Below are 16,209 nucleotides of genomic sequence, written 5' to 3'. Positions count from 1 at the left end.
TGGGACCACATGAAACTGAAAACCTTCTGTACAACAAAGGAAACATAATTCAAGTAAAGAGGCAAACTACAGAATGAGAGAAAATCTGTACCAGCCATACACCTGACAGGGGACTAGTATCAACAGTATACAAAGAACTCAAAACACTAAACACCAATAAAACAAACATCCTAACTTAAAAATAAGGCATGAGTCTAGACAGAGTTCTCAAAAGAAGAAAGACAAATGGTTAAGGGAGACTTAAAACAATGTTCAATATTTTTAGCCATTAGAAAAATGCAAAATAAAGCTACTCTGAAATTTCATCTTACATCAGTCAGAATGGCCGAGATCAAAGAATCAGATAGCAATAGATGTAGACATGGATGTGGGAAAAGGGGAGTGTTTATTCACTGCTGGAGGGAGTGCAAACTGGTGTCGCCACTAGTTCCTTTCCCCCTCTTATTCAATCTGGGACCTCAGTGCATGGGTTGGTACTCCCAACATTCAGGGTGGTGACCTAGACTAGCAAGTCATTCATTAATGACAGGGTCCTGAGAGAGAGAGAACCAGGATATCAGAAAGGTAAAAAGATAAGTTTGGGATCAGGAAGTCTTACGTAAGCTATATCTTATGCCAGGCAAGCTTATTAAGATAAGATGTACATCATCTTATATCCTATTTCCAGGGGAGAAATAGGACAAAGTCAGCAGAAACTATCATACAGTAGAACTAAGTTAGTGGAAAGTTATTTTAACAGTGTTGCATAAGGGAAACATGGTATCTCAAGAGCATTGTAGACTGAGCACACAGCAGCCTTGGGACTGATTACCATAGCCCTGTATGGTAGGACAAGTTGGGTTCTCAGGATCTGAATTCACAGCTCCACCAAGGCCCTGGTCCAAGGCCATTACCAGCTCTGCCAAGCATATCCCTGGTCTTAGAGACAGAGCAGTGTTTCTTCTCTATACATTAGGTCCTCAGAGAAAGCCTCAGTTAATCAGTCCAGCCTTCACCAGATGGCTCTTTCTTCCTTGAAGGAATGCCCTCATAGACAACCAGAAGTGTGCCTCCTCAGTAACTGTAAATCCAGGCAAGTTGATAACGAAGATTAAACACCACAAGTTCCTAAGAATGTCACAGTAACTACCAACCATCATGTGAGCCTTCCCTAGTACTAGACTAGTTTGCGTTCGTACAACCAAAAAGTCATCCTGCATGGTGGTAATTATGAGTTCTATTTACTCTCTCTCTCTCTCTCTACACGTACCCCTGTTCTTGTTACTAAGCAAATGTAGGCAGGTTGTTAATTTTCTTAGCTTTTGATATTGGAATGGCCCTGTTCTCTCTCAGCTATAAATATCTGTTCTGCCTACATCAATTTGAATCTTTTTCCCCCTAAGGAAATTAACATTGAAACTGTAGTACAGTTAATTACTATCTAAATTCTACTAAACTGTAAGTCAAAACAAATATAAAAACTGGGATTCTATGAAGATAAGAAATCATAGAAAAGAATTCCTTTTCAGGACAATAAAGTCAAATCGTGAGCTTAGCATGGAGCTCTTAAATTAGCCTGGGTAGAAAGTGGCTTGATTCAGAAGGTGTGGCCCATGAGAGCATGAGTGTCATCACTTATCTTGGCAGATGTATCCTGGTACTTGTCTCCTGTCTCCAGTGATGATTCCTTCCCAGGGTGAACAGGTTCTGGTCCTGAGCTCTAGAGTTCATGATCATAATGTAGGAATGTCCCCTTTAAATGCCAAGATAAAGAGAGAATCTATGTATCTCTGATCAGTTCAAAGAAGAGCTGAGCTTTATCTGCAAATTCTTACTTTCTCCCTCGTCTAATCTAGACCTTTGACTGTCACAAAAGATGATTCTATGTTGGTCAATCTAATGTATAGACAGGAGAGGTCTTGAGATCCTTCATCAGTGTTTCAGATGGCTTAGGGGGGACTAGAGGGAAGCAAACCTAAGGCCACAGGACACACACAGTAGTTTTGTTACTACACTAAGAGAAAGACATTGCCTAGATCAAGGTGTTCATCGATTGGGTAATCATTTTCTGTGAAGAGAGAGTGTAACGCCACTGTATAAAGTGTGTTCTTTGCTGTGCAGTCAGCCTCTCCCTCACTTGTAGAGCCTGTTGAATTTGCCTATGTTCAGGCTTTTACATCCTGGGGACCACCTACCACTAGGAGTGTCTTAACACAAATTTGCATAATAAACAGAGCCAAGTATAACCAAGTTATGTCAATTATTTCAGCATCTGAAGCAATTCCTGGAGAATTCACTTATTGGGGTGCATAGAACAGGTCAGCTAGGGGTCAATCATTCCATTCATATAACTGTCTATTGAAAGTACACAAAATTCACTGTATTCTTGGAGTCAGAGAGACAAATATATGGTCCCTGCTTGTCCACAGTAATATGAGCACAGTAAGCAGTGATGTGAGCAATGGAGATTCCTAAGAATAAAGTGGATCAAATAGAGCTCACCAGATTCACTCCCAGCTATGTACCCAAGAGAATGAAAGCATATTTCCATCAGAAACATCTGTACCAACACTGAGAGCTGCGTTCTTCACAGCAGCCAGAATGTGAAAACAATCCTTATGTCCACCCATGGTAAGTAGACTTTACAATGTGATGTAGCTATACGTCACAATAGTACATGGGTATGATAAGGTTGACCAATAGATTCTGTATGTACATGGAGGAATTATGAAATATTATTCTAGGTGAATAAAAAAGACTACATGTCTCCAATTGTAAAAATACCAGAATAAAAAAAACAAAAACATGTAAAAGGCAGAAAGTAAACTAGTGTTTGCATAGGGTGGTTGGGAAATGGAGGCAGGATGGTGGGAACTGAAGGATACGGATACGGGATTTCTTTTTAGGAAAATAAAAATGTAAAGTTCCCTGTGGTATTGATTCCGCATACTTTAATATGTAACCCACTGGTGAACTGGACACCTGAGATGGGGGTTTGTGTGTTAGGAGACTCTTATCTCAATAAAGCTGTTTACCTGGGAAAATTCGAGGGACAGAAGTGGAAGTGGCAAGGAACTGTTCTCTCCCCCTCCCACCGTGGAGTCGGAGTGGGGGAGCACGTACTTTTGTGGTTGAGGCGAGGCAGACAGTCTGGAAATGAGGTGATCCTTTCCGTAACCCTGGTAAGGTTGATACTGTTGTTAGAATTGGTTTGGAGCTAATTAAGATGGAACAACTTACAGCTAAAGGAAGAGTACCCTGGGCTAGAAAGTGGGGCAGCTGTTGCCAGTTCAGAGTCTTGACAGGCAGCTCCAAGGAGCTGGAAGACTGTCTTACATCAGAACAGGGAAACTTCTTTGCAAATGGAGGTATTCTCCCTATATGAATAGATCCATCGAGTTCGAGCAGCTAAAGAAGTGTGGCAGAATTCCTTTGTTTTCTGTTTGCAATGATTTGTGCTGTGTTTTCGTGTGCTGCTGAATCTTGTGGTCATCTTAATGAGTCAGTAGTAAGTATATAGGCATGCTATGAAATGTTCCGTATGTGTTTCCCCTAGTAACCACAACTATCTGGGAATATGAATTATGACTCTTTATTGCCACCTGATGATAACAAAGAGCACATCCCAGTACAAACACTGACTTTCCTGGAGACAAGTTAACTCTCTCAGAGGTAGGATTAGGGATTGGTGATACAGAGATGGAAACAAAGGCTTTTTAAAGGTCTTCTGGCTTTGAGATCAGAAAACAGTTCCTTGAGAGCATCCTTTAAACTTGCTGAAGTCCCCTCCAATAACCACATCACCTGGAAAGCACTATCCTATGTATAGAAAGGAAGCAATTTTGCTTTATTACATCAAGGCATTAGGTGTGTGTTGCCTGTGTCTGTCAGCACTTTCTCCTGTGGCTGCAGCTGCTGTCACGTCCAGTGGCTGTGTCTCAGTATCTGTGGCTTCCAGCCTGATCTCACTGTTTGTGGCTGTCATCACCATCACATACAAGCTGTTGCCCCTGCCACCATCCTCCTGCTGCTAATGGGACTGACTGGCACCTCTCCATGCCACATCAAGGTGCAGATGTTGTCACCCTGCCAGGCTCAGAGCCATCTGACACCCTTTCCTGGCACGGTTCGTTATCACCTTCCCAGCAATGTTGTCAGCTGAGACCAGCCTAGTCTGAGCTGGCCAGCCTTTGGATGGAAGGACTGTTGTAGTCACCTTGCTACCTGTGCAGGCTGGTGGCTCTCAATGAGGCCGCACCTTGGGACTTAGAGAATCCTGCATGTCTAGGAGCTACCATAGCAGATCCCAACAGTCTCTTTATTGGTTTCTGAGATGAAAAGCTATTCTGTATAACTTTGATGGCCTCTTTCTCCTCCTCCCAGTGTGCCCACTTAGGTACCACAGGGAAGCAGTGTTCTCTTCTCCTTGACCACTGGGAAAGTTAGTGCCAATTTGGAGTTATGTGACAGCTGGCATGGTGGTACACGCCTTTAACCCAGCACTTGGGAGTCAGAGGCAGGTGGATCTATGTGAGTTCTAGGCTAGCCTGGTCTACAGAGCGAGTTCCAGGGCAGCCAGAGCTACATAGTGAGACACTGTCTTCGGGGGGGGGGGGGGGGGAGTTGGTGACAGTGTCTCACAACTTTGACACTTTTAACTTTAATGATGCCCATGAGACCTAAATTAATGGTAGGTACAGTATGGCAGACTTTACAGAGGACCAAAAAGGAGTGAGTCCACAAGTGTTTGCTGTTGAACCAAAGATGCCGACAGGTGGTGCTGTTAGTGGATGGAGTAGTAGAGGAAGTGTGCAGAAAGTTCAGGGATCATCATCAACAGGCAGAAAGGAAGACAGTGAGAGTGGGCAGAAACCAAAAACGGAAGAGTCAATGGAAAGCTGGAGTGCTGTTTGCCTCCCCTCCCACGTGCTGGAAAATTTATTCTGAAAGATCCAAGAAACACAAAGCGCATCCAGACTTCTGATAGGTAGGTCAGTGCTCCAGAATAAAACCTTTCTAATCCAAGACTGAAGAAAAAATGGCCAGACAGTTCAGATCCCATCTGTTCTCCCAGAGAACCCTACCTGTTGGCACCTTTTACATCACTCACATCATGCTTCCAAGCACAAGAACATCTTGGTCCAGGGGCTTTTTAGGCACATGAACCTTCCCTGTACTTAGTTAGAGGACCAGGAGCCAACAATTTGGAATCCCAGTAAAGGATGACAGAAAATGAAAGTAAGGTGAAATTCCTAGAAAACAGTAAAAATGCCTTCTAAACCTGAAAAAGGTTGCAAGGCTTCATATTTTGTTGCCTGGAGCTGTGGCTGGAAAACTGGCCTCTGAAATTTCAGAATGCCAGAAGTAAAAACAAGCTACTACAAGCCCCCAGAAGGCACAATAAAGGTCAGGTAGCATCAGAGTTGTGACTGAGAAGTGCCAAGTGCCAGGAGATAATGGAGCGGTCTTCAGCTCTGAGGAAGAATCCTCCTTGACCCTGGACCTGTTCAGCACAGCAGCCTATTCTGGGCCAGGACAGGCCCTTCCCAAGGTAGAAGGAGCTGGGAAGCCTCTCATGTTCCTCTCCTAGGGAACTAAGAATCAAAAGTGTGTTCAAGCAAAGCAAAGAAGGAAGCCAAAAGAAAAAGGAAGTAGAGGTGAGAAAACATGGGATCCCTCCCCAGAAAACAGTGGGAAAGGAGCCATGAAGCAACTCAGATGAACCCATCCAAGCTGGAAAAGAAAGGTTTCTAGGGAGGGGAAAGACAAAGGAAAGGAAATAACATTGCTAAGGGGCTGCAGACAAGCAAGGCATGATAAATATAAGTCATGTAAGAAAAAGAAAAGTAGATTGGAGATATTCAAAGGAAAACTATTCAATTCATACAAAACCAATTTTTGAAGTGATTGTCTTTGAGAGGCTTGGGGATTGTGTCTGGCCATGGAGGAATGCAGCACTTACCCTGTCTGTACCTTGCAGCACTAACCAGTGTGTATGTACATGGTGACACCAGTCCTTTTATTTTTCATGAATCTTCATACAGAAAAGGCATGTGAGACATGTACAAGGCATAAGAGGTTGTTTATAATGGCAAGAAGCATTGCCTCCTTTGAGCCATATAGCCCAAGGTCATGGGTGGATCAAATACCACTACATTTCCCCCTTTTCTCTAAATTAGAAGATTCTAAACCTAATGCAAACTATATACAATAAGAATGATTATCAAATATTGTCCAGGAAAAACAAAGGTTAATAACATAATAAAAATAGAACTACAACCAACAATAACAACATCAAATAAGAAAGACATGCTAAATGTCCAGAATGTCCAGATCACAGGTAAATGGCAAATTACCGAGATTACTCCAATAGCTGTCCTATCCTGAAGATTCTAACTTTAGTATCTAAAATATTCTTATCTAAGATATGAGAGGTTTATAACTGTAACTATCTAGTCTTCAACCCCATCAAATACCTGAGAAGGAAAATAATATTACCTAAGTAAACAGGAAGTGCAAGCAAGAAACTTCTGAAAATTGCAAGAGTTGACAGAGACAGCTGGCAGCCTGGACAGTCACCTAATGTTCCTCAGCACCGTTGGGGCATCCATTTTTGGCTACAGGCCTAGAATATCTGACAGACAGTTTTCAGAAGCAGGAATTTTGAAAGACCATCTTACCCTGCCTTGGCAAGGTCCAGCAGTTGCTTTTCCTTGTGTCCTGCTCATCTGGAAAGGACAGCGTGTATACTGTCAGCAGTTGAGGCAAGGGCAGTTCTTTGCCCAGCAGGCCATCTTGTGCCAAGAAGACGACCAACTTCCAAATGGAGTGTCTTAGAGGCCCAACATTCTCTCAGGAGTAGATCAGTGCTGCCAGAAGCAATTGTGGTTCATGTCAGCAGAATTCCAAGTTATCAAAACATTTAAATGCCATATTCTCTAGATCTATGAAGTGTTTGAAAAGCTCAGTGTCATGGCCGAACCAGATCTTTCTCATCTGCTAAGATGCTTTCTTTACATTGTTTTTTCATTTTTTTTAATTTTTACTTTTTTTGCGGGGGGGGGGGGCGGCATTATCAGTTTATTATAAAAGGGAGGCATGGAAATTATTTACATGATGAATAGTTTAGACCGTCAGCAGAATGGGCAGCTTCATGTGACACCATTTCAACAGTGATTTCAGTCCACATACTTTCCAAGAATGTCACCATCTCTAAATAAGAAGTAATCCTTGTCGTCTAGAACTACTTTGATGCCTCCGTATTCTGGGAGAAGAACTTTGTCTCTGACTTTCACACTGACTGGCTCAATCTCTCCACGCTTGCCTTTGGCGCCTGATCCCACAGCCACTATTGTCGTGTGCAATACTTTTCCTTGAGACTTTTCCGGAAGCATGATACCACCTTTGGTCATGGTTTCGGCGGCACTCCTTTCAACCAATACTCTGTCAAAGAGCGGGAGAAACTTTCTGAAAGCCTGTCCAGCCATGACTCATGCCGCCGCAGCTCGGACTCTGCACCCACGGCTGCCACTGCAAGGAGAGTCCTGCCGGGCCGGCTGGGGGGACGCGTCTTCATTTTATTTTTATTTTATGTGAATGTGCGATTTGCCTGCATGTATATCTGTGCACCATGAGTATAGAGAGCCCTCAAAGGCCAGAAAAGGTATCAGATCCTCTGGGACTAGAATAACAAGTGGTTGTAAGTCACCATGTAGGTGCTGGTAATCAAATCAAGATCCTCTACACCTCTCCAGCCCCTGTTAGGATGCTTTTGACTGCATATAGCAGAAACCCTGACTTGAAACTTTTCCCAGGCAGTCTCACTGTGTTGCCCAGGCTGCGCTCACCCTCCTGTGCTCAGGTGCTGTACTGCAGGTGATATGCAAGCCTACTTCAGTCTTGTGCCTTTGCCTACAGTAACATACCACCACACCTGACTAAAATGTGCATTTCAAAAGGAGAGATTGCCTCTCCTGTAATTTAAAGTCCCAAGGTAGTCTGGCTTGAAGGTCTGCTATTCATTGTCCTGTTGATGTCATTAAGGAACCAGGGTCATGCCATCTCTCTGCTCTTCCTCCTTCTGGAAGAGCTTCATCCCAGAAGCTTCCTCTGTAGTCTGAGGTTAGCTCATGAACACCCCAGTATCAAAAAATATCTCATGGAAGATGAGTGTTTCCTTTTCTGTGTTTTATTTTTGCCAACAGGGAAACACTTTCTAACAGTCCGTCGTCTAACATGACTCTTACGGGTCAAATTTTTATCACATGCACATCCCAGTCTATTTGCGAGCAGAAATGGAAGATGCCTTCTCAAAGCCAATCCTCAGTAGACTGGATTAGGTGGGAAGTCCCTGGGAACAGCAATGTCTGTCTACCTCAGCATGACTATAAGGTCTACACAAGTTACCTATTAATCTCATGCTCCTTAACCTGATTAGTGCTCGTGCCTGCAGATCTGTCCAAAACGTTGTTTTCTGTGTTAGCCTCGTACTCAATTATGGAACTAAATCAGAATCAAGAGGACTTGGCCAGTGTCTAGTTTCTCTGTTCAAAAATCCCCCCTTGAAATACAGGTTAATAATGTGTCAGCTCAAGATCCTCAGAACTTCTGAGTGAATATTTTTCTTGGAGTAATTATCTGTACATAAGTCATATATGTTAAAGGATCTTTCATCTCTTTCTGTAATCTATCAATTTTATGCTATAGAGATAGATTCTTATTTTGTCTTCACAGGGCTGGTGGTTGGCCCAGGCCCCTGAATGTGCTAGCAGCTGCATAACCACAAACATTCTCTACACTTTTAATGTTTTACCCCTTCTCCATAGCTTGGAGGTACCCGATTTATACTCTAGGCAAATTGTGAGGATTACAACTGCAATAGAAAACAGCCCAGTGGGCTGGAGACCCAGATTCTATTCTCAGCATCCAGAGGGTGGCAAAAACAGTCTGTAACTCCAGTTCCAAGGGATATGTTGCCCTCTTCTGGCCACCGTGAGCACTGTACCAGCATGGTGCACAGACATACATGCAGGTAAAACACTCACAAAATAAAATTTTAAAAATATTTTTAAGAAAACAGTACATACACAAAGAGGAGCCGATTCACTGTCCAGTCTCCTTCCTATTGTAATATGCAGGGGATACCTAGCCCTCAGTTCCCTAGTTTTTATATTCTTTATAGAAGGCTGATATTATTGGAAAGTGAGTCAGATTAGGGGCAAGGCAAAGGAATTTAACTCTCATTGAAGCGTGAATATAGCAACAAGAAGAGAGATGAAAAGCAGAAAGGATAAAGACCAAAGGGAGACGATAGCCATGCTTTTGAGTATGTTTCTCAATCAAAGAGCAGGCTGCTCTCACCGTGTGCCCTGAGCTGGATCCTGCTGAGCCCCACTGAAGGTGCTTTGGTGGGATGGCTTCCTCCCAGAAGGAGATCAGGGCAACTTTATTTCTTCACTGAAACACTTTGAATTATAAAAAGAAATCAAATGATCAAAAGGTGTGAGATGGTGGATAAAATATGTTGTAAGATTCTAATTCAATAATCATTGATTCTCTAGCATTTTCTCCTGGCAGAGAGGTGCGGAGGAGTTCAAGTTAGCATCTTAGTTACTCACGTCTGTTAGTAGAGAAGAGGGCTTGCATTGGTTTCTGCATTCTTCTCACCCCACCAAGGCTGTGAGACTGAGCAACCCCCCGCAGCTCTGGTACCCAAAGCTTTATGAATATTGCCACTAACATTCAGGCACAGTTCAGAAGTGGATTGCCCCATCCTTCCTCCGGAGCATTCCTGGTCCCGAAACTCATTGTCCTGGTCTCTTCACTGCACGTCTTCAGATGAGAAGAAGCTCTACATCCTGTCTGTAGAACAAAGCACCACAGCAGAACAGAACAGGGTGTCCTGACTTACCTGCTCAGGTTTCCTCTGATTCAGAATCAAGGGGATTCTTCTCTAAATGCCCAGAATGAAGAGATGCCCCTCTCTCCTCTGTCTGCCCTTAAAAGGTCCGGTAGGGATGGGATTCGGTGCAGGTAGGTAGGTCTCCTTTACCTCCCCGCCACAGCCTACAGTGGAGCAGATGTCCCCACGCTAAGCAGTCACAGTATAGATTGGAGAGGGATCAGCTCCCTTGGCAGGTGAGGACTGTTGGCATCCAGCAGAGACGAGGCAAACTGGCCCCTGAACTTCCACGGGGCAGATTTAGGATGTTAACGTGCAACCTAATGGGCTTAAGCCTGGGACTTCTCCCATGGAAAGACCTAGTGAACACGACAAAAGTTTTAATCTTTTATTAGTTCCAGGAATGTTTTAGGGAGTACAGAATAAAAATATTTCCCCAAATGCTGTACCAATACTCTGGGCACCTCTGTCTATATGCCTTCTCTTTGAGAACCCCTGTGTATAGTCAGGTATTAAGAGCTATTGGCCCCTCTGGTTTGTTTTATATCCTTTAAATTGCCCTAAGGTGCCAAGCTAAGTCATGTGGATAAGTTAATATCTTTGAGAAATCATTGGTGTTGTGTTAATTTTATTCTCTCTGAGCGCCTTCTGACTTGGCATCTCTTTCCAGATCTTGGCCTTGTAGCTGACACTCACCTATGTGATACACTTCCTGTTCCCTGCTCTGGATTTGTCCACTGTACTCCATGCTCTGCAGACCCTCACTCCCAAGGTGGCCGTGTGAAGGCCACACTTAGCAGACAGGTGGAGCACAGGCAAAGCCCTGTCTACATCTTCTCTTCCACAGTATCTAGGAGCTCTTCCATGACCTTTCATGGTTGTGGGTGAAACAGAATCTTCCTAGGGCTTCACTGGGTCTACATATGAGGGTGCCGAGAGACACGATGGTTGCACCCAGCAGACTCCAAGCACTGAGCACACATGTGTAAAGACACATGCAAGTGTCTTTGTTCCATTGTCCCATGTTCTGGCCTTAGCTTGCTGGGTAAGATCTGCCCAACCTATATTTTTACCCCATTCTGCTTCCTTCTGGTCTAGATAAAAATCCAGACTAATCAGAAATAGAAGAGTGTACAACATAAGACCTAGCTAACAGGTAGGAAGATGGGCCTGGGAGATCATTTAGTTAATAGAGTGCTTGCTTTGCAAGCATAGGGACTTAAATTCGATCCCAAAGCCTATGTAAAAATGCTGGCATGATGGACTTTTCTTATAATGGTAGAGCCAAGAAGATAGAGACAGGTGTGTCCCTGAGGATAGCTGGAAATTTCCAGACAATCAAGAGAATTTGTCTCAAAAAAAAAAAAAAAGGCACTGAAGGTTGTCTTCTGGCCTACATGTATACACATATACACACAAACTTGCACATAGGAATGCACAGACATACAGAGACACAAAAAGATTAGATAGGAAAATGGGCTTATAAGCATTTACATGCATCCATTTAGCTATGGTGCATATCATATAGAAAAGATAAGTATTTGGATGCACGAATACATATACATATGTGTGGTAGTTGAAATATAAAACATGCAGTCATTAGAGTGCATGGTAGAGCTTCAGGAGTCCATAACACCTGATGATCAGATCAAAATCTGTTAGTATACACGTGTGTTTTCTTCTGACAAGATAGTTGTGCTTCTAGAAAAATTTCAAATGATGCTATGGGATTTCAGATCCCTTCTCTTTGGCCCTCTGTGTTTACTCTCATTCTTGTCTTTGAATCAAAGAGCCAGGGATCAGAGCATGTAGCCACAAGCATGCTAAAGTAATGCAACCTTCCAGGCCTGGTAGCATGCCCTGCTGCCACAGCCCCCCATCAGAGTCCTCCATTTGGCTGATCACACCTCTCCAGCCTTTCACATACCATTTTGCTTAGCTATTCCAAGAGAAGGAACAAATGTGAGGAGGAGCCACAGAATGCAAGGGCTCTCATTCCCTGAAAGGTTTAGGCCAAGAAGAGTTCAAGGTCTGCTCTGCATAAACAAGTTCACATGTCTAACTTTGCCAGTCCCCTGCTTTCAGGAGAGGAGTCTTGCTGACTCCTGCTGCTGGGTCATCATCCTTACGTAGTCCTAGCTGTTCCTCACCCAGGCCCTCAGCCATTACTAATGGACCGCGGGTGTGTCCACTTTGATTCTGTTTCTCTTTAAAAGCAGCTTCAACATCTGCCAGAGCTGATCTTTCAATTACACAAGTCACCAACACCCTCCATGCGCTGTCTTACAGTAACTCTTACTCTTTCTTCTCTAAATGGTTCTCATTCCCAACCCCATGTTACTGTTCCTCAGCTGCTCTCTCATATCTAAAATAAAGCATCCATCTTGGGCTGGAGAGATGGCTCAGTCGTTAAAGGATAGGCTCACAACCAAAAATATAAAGCATCCATCTTTCAGTCGAGGTCCATGCTTTCATTGTCTTCCCTTCAGCCTTCTTTTTGAATGAGGTTGGCATAATCATCCCCATATCTTTCAACTAACTTTTTGCTCAGTCCTTAGGATAACATGTTTATAAATACTATACACAGCCTATACTTCTCGTACGTAACCAAATGGCTTCTCCTCTCATTATTTATCCTGAAATCTGCTGTTCCCACTGATCTCATAGTCCCTTTAGTGTGACTTATGGTCTAGCCTCCAAGCCTTTGTTCTACCTGGTCTATTTAATCTTAAACTTACACCCTTCAAAACACCTGGAAGTCCTTATTCTCTTCTAAAATGATTGATCATTTCATTTTTATGTTCTCTGAAGTCTTTAAGATATTACTTGCATTTCCTATAATGTTTGCAAATGGCCTAAAGTAGGTATTTAATAAATAATCATCATTTAGAATCTAAGAGTGACAAATGTCTATCTTGGGAAAAATGCCTAACAATAAAGGCAGAGTCATCACAGCACACATTATTACTAAAGGGTAGCAATTATGAGGTCAATGAAACTCACTTATAACATTGTCAGTACTCATATATGTCAAGCAAGCAAAAGACGTAAGCATGTTTAAGGCTAATGCTTCTAAGATGCAGGCAGTTTGGTATGGAACCTCAGCAAAATAGCATTGTTGATCAAATGTCATGGTCCTGTGCGTGGCCCCTTGATTGGGTGGTTATTTGCCATAGACTGCAGGAGGCCTCCCTTTGCTGCACTCTCTGTTGAAGGCAATGGCATGAACTGTTGTGTGCCATTACCTCTGTGACAGCAGAAGCTTTCTTTTCCCTCCCAACCTGACAGTAATGCCACCCAGTTCCTGTGTCTGCCTCCACCTGTGATTATGTCGTCAGATGTCCGTGGATGCTTTCATTCCAGTTGGCCCTAAGGGGACATTTTGCCATTGCAATTGTTGTCCATGAAGGACAACACAAACTGCTTTAGTCAGCAAAAATATATGTCATCTTTACTTATTATATGTTGAATTGCTGACTGTTCTTTAGATCCAGTGGTCCCTTTTCAATTCTTTAATTTATGTATGGGTCAAAAAGAAAAAAAAACTCTGAATATTTTTAACAAATAACATAAAGTTTAGATTTTTTTTACTATATGCAGTAAAAATGCAAATGTGTGTGGCTTATTTGCAAATGTGGGCATTAATAACTGATATTTAAATAGGCTAGATTAGCAATTTTACTGATACATTTCAGATATTTTTTCCAATAATTTGCACACTCAAAATCAATTTGAATACAACATGTAAATTGAATTTAATTTTTTGATATAAAATTGTAGTTATCAGCTTGAACCATTAAATTTACTGTTTAATATATGCTTTCCAGCTCACTTGGTTAGAATTTCATTGCTCCTTATCTATATAAATTTAATTAGGCTTGATATCATCAGTATATTATAGAACTAATTAAAGATTTAGATAAGTGCTGAGGGGGCTTATTGAAAACTCCATAAAGTTCCATTTGGAAAATGAGATATTCCTCCTCTAGTCATTGGGAGGGAAGGAAACAGCAAGAAGTATCTCTTGCAGTATTTCTGAAAAAATATTTAACTGGATTTAATGGACTTATTCTATTCTTTGAAGAGCTTTTTAATTACTCTGTATCTGTGTATAGTCCAGGAACAGCTACAGTCTTTATTTAAAGGCTTTAAACTCCTCATCACCCTTTCTCCCTTGAGCTACCCATCTGCTTGCATACAGTGAGCGTGTGTGTGTGTGTGTGTGTGTGTCTGTCTGTCTGTCTGTCTGTCTGTCTGTCTGTCTGTGTCTGTGTGGGTATGCACATACTAGTGGGCAGAAGAATACACCAAATTGTGATCACACAAGTCCATGGGGTATTTACTGGGTAGTCTGTCAGTCCTCACAAGTAGAATAAAACAGAAAGTTCAGGGTGCACCTGCCATAAACATGATGGGGAAGGAGAACAGATAAGCACCCAGCCCATTCCTGGAAAAAAGATGAGAAACCCTGGGCAAAGCTTGGGTGCACACTTATAGACCCTGCTATTCTGGGTGAAACCATCATTCTGTAGAAACCACTTTTGAATTCCCCTGTATCTGCATCTCTGCAATAGAGTAGAAAGCAGATTAGTTTAAAAGACTGTGATTTCCACTAAGTGCTTTGTGTCTTCATTACAAAGCACAATAAAGCTTTTTATTACAATGAAGCTGCCATTACATCCAATTGAATATACACTGAAATAAAGCTGCATCACCCACATTTCCCAGCACACTCTTTGCTCTTCTCAAAGTGCTCTCTCTCTCTCTCTCTCTCTCTCTCTCTCTCTCTCTCTCTCTCTCTCTCTCTCTCTCTCTCTCTCTCTGTGTGTGTGTGTGTGTGTGTGTGTGTGTGTGTGTGTGTGTATACCAGCTGAGTGACACATGCATACTAGAAAAATAAAGTAAAAGAACAAATAACAAATGGGGGCCATCTGCAACCCATCCTACTGTCGTTTAGTCCAGAGGCCCCGGGGAATCCAGGGAAGCAGATAAATTGCTGTGAGCCAGCAAGCTATAATGGAAGGTTACAGGCTTCAGGCTCAGGAGATGCAGATTTAAGTCCAGCCTCGCACTGATGAGCTGTGTGACCCAGGGCCTCATCTCTTCATCTCTCTCTGCATAAATTGCATTTCCTGGAAAATGGAAATAATATTAATAATGCTGCCTCTTTTCCTTCTCCTGCCCTCCTGTGGATTATAGTGGTTTTGATGTCATCTCTTATACCTAATTCATTTAGGTCTCCAGAAATGGAAACTGAGGCACACTGGGATTGAGAAGCAAGATAGCAGTCACTGATTAGCAGTGGGACAAGGCCTGGAAGAGGCACATCAGGAATGTCACTGTGTGTGCACTGCCACTTGGAATGTGAAAGAACAGACAGGCATCATCTTGAGGACATGCTGGCTGCACTTGCTGGGAGTGTCTCCCCTCAAGTGACCAGAATACATCCCCCACAGGTTCACTGGTTTACAAATATTCACACACCCCAAGCCTGAGAAATGTTCTACAGAAACATTTGGGTCACAAACTAATGTTTGTTTTGCCACGTTTGAAATGTTTCCTCTCTGAAAACATTAGAAATGTATGCCAGTAAACCAGACTCCCAGCAGAAACATCCAACTGAAGTGAGGATACATTGAGATGCTTGCTTTAGGACATTCAAGGCAAAGCTATCTCCTGCTGACCCATAAGAGCATCACCCAGCATCACCTTAACCTTTGGCATTCTTGGACTTGAAACTGTAGAAGGTGAAGAGTGGTGCTGTGGTTCTGAGTGAGTGTATGTAGAGTTGGCTGAGAATGTAGAGCCTTGGTTGAGAAGGAAGTGTGAGTGAGGAGGCAGGAAGGAGGCCAGAGCAGTATCACTGAAGGGGATGGGCAGGGTTTCTTTGTTGCCTCCTCCTTTTCCCCCACACTCCCCACCATGACTTCTGCTGTGACGGTGTGTAGCACTGCTCTGGTGGTGATGGGACCTGGTCTCATCCTGTAGCCAGCAACTTGAAGTCTGGGTAGAATAGGTCGAATTCTACCTCTATTTCTGACCATGGATTTCTTCAACTAACTCATCCTGCCACTGGATGGAGCATAGTGGAAAAGAGGTTCAAAGAAAGCTGGTCAGTATGTGCTCCAGGAGCTCTTGTCTCCACCTTCTTCCCCTGTAGTTTTCTCCCCGACATGGAGGTCATAAGAGCAACATGTGTGTGACACAGGGAGGTGACAGAGAGGCTACGTACATTCTGTCATGAACATGCCCACCGTACCTGATAAAGTCCTTTATAATTTCCAAAGCAAACTGAAACTGACTGTGAAGGCCTCAAGTACAGGAAATGA

General features: G+C 42.9%; 1 protein-coding gene and 1 pseudogene across 2 annotated transcripts in view; one reads left to right on the top strand and one right to left on the bottom strand.

The window, feature by feature from the left end:
* The window catches only part of Exoc4 (exocyst complex component 4), an 810,377-nt gene that overhangs the window by 778,302 nt on the left and 15,866 nt on the right, over nt 1-16,209 (top strand). The window lies entirely within an intron of this gene.
* LOC102912292 (10 kDa heat shock protein, mitochondrial pseudogene) lies at nt 7,053-7,493 on the bottom strand (annotated as a pseudogene).

The sequence above is a fragment of the Peromyscus maniculatus genome, chromosome 3 (assembly GCF_049852395.1).
Source record: "Peromyscus maniculatus bairdii isolate BWxNUB_F1_BW_parent chromosome 3, HU_Pman_BW_mat_3.1, whole genome shotgun sequence".
In the NCBI taxonomy this organism is placed as follows: domain Eukaryota; kingdom Metazoa; phylum Chordata; class Mammalia; order Rodentia; family Cricetidae; genus Peromyscus; species Peromyscus maniculatus.
This window is presented reverse-complemented; position numbering and strand designations above follow the sequence as displayed.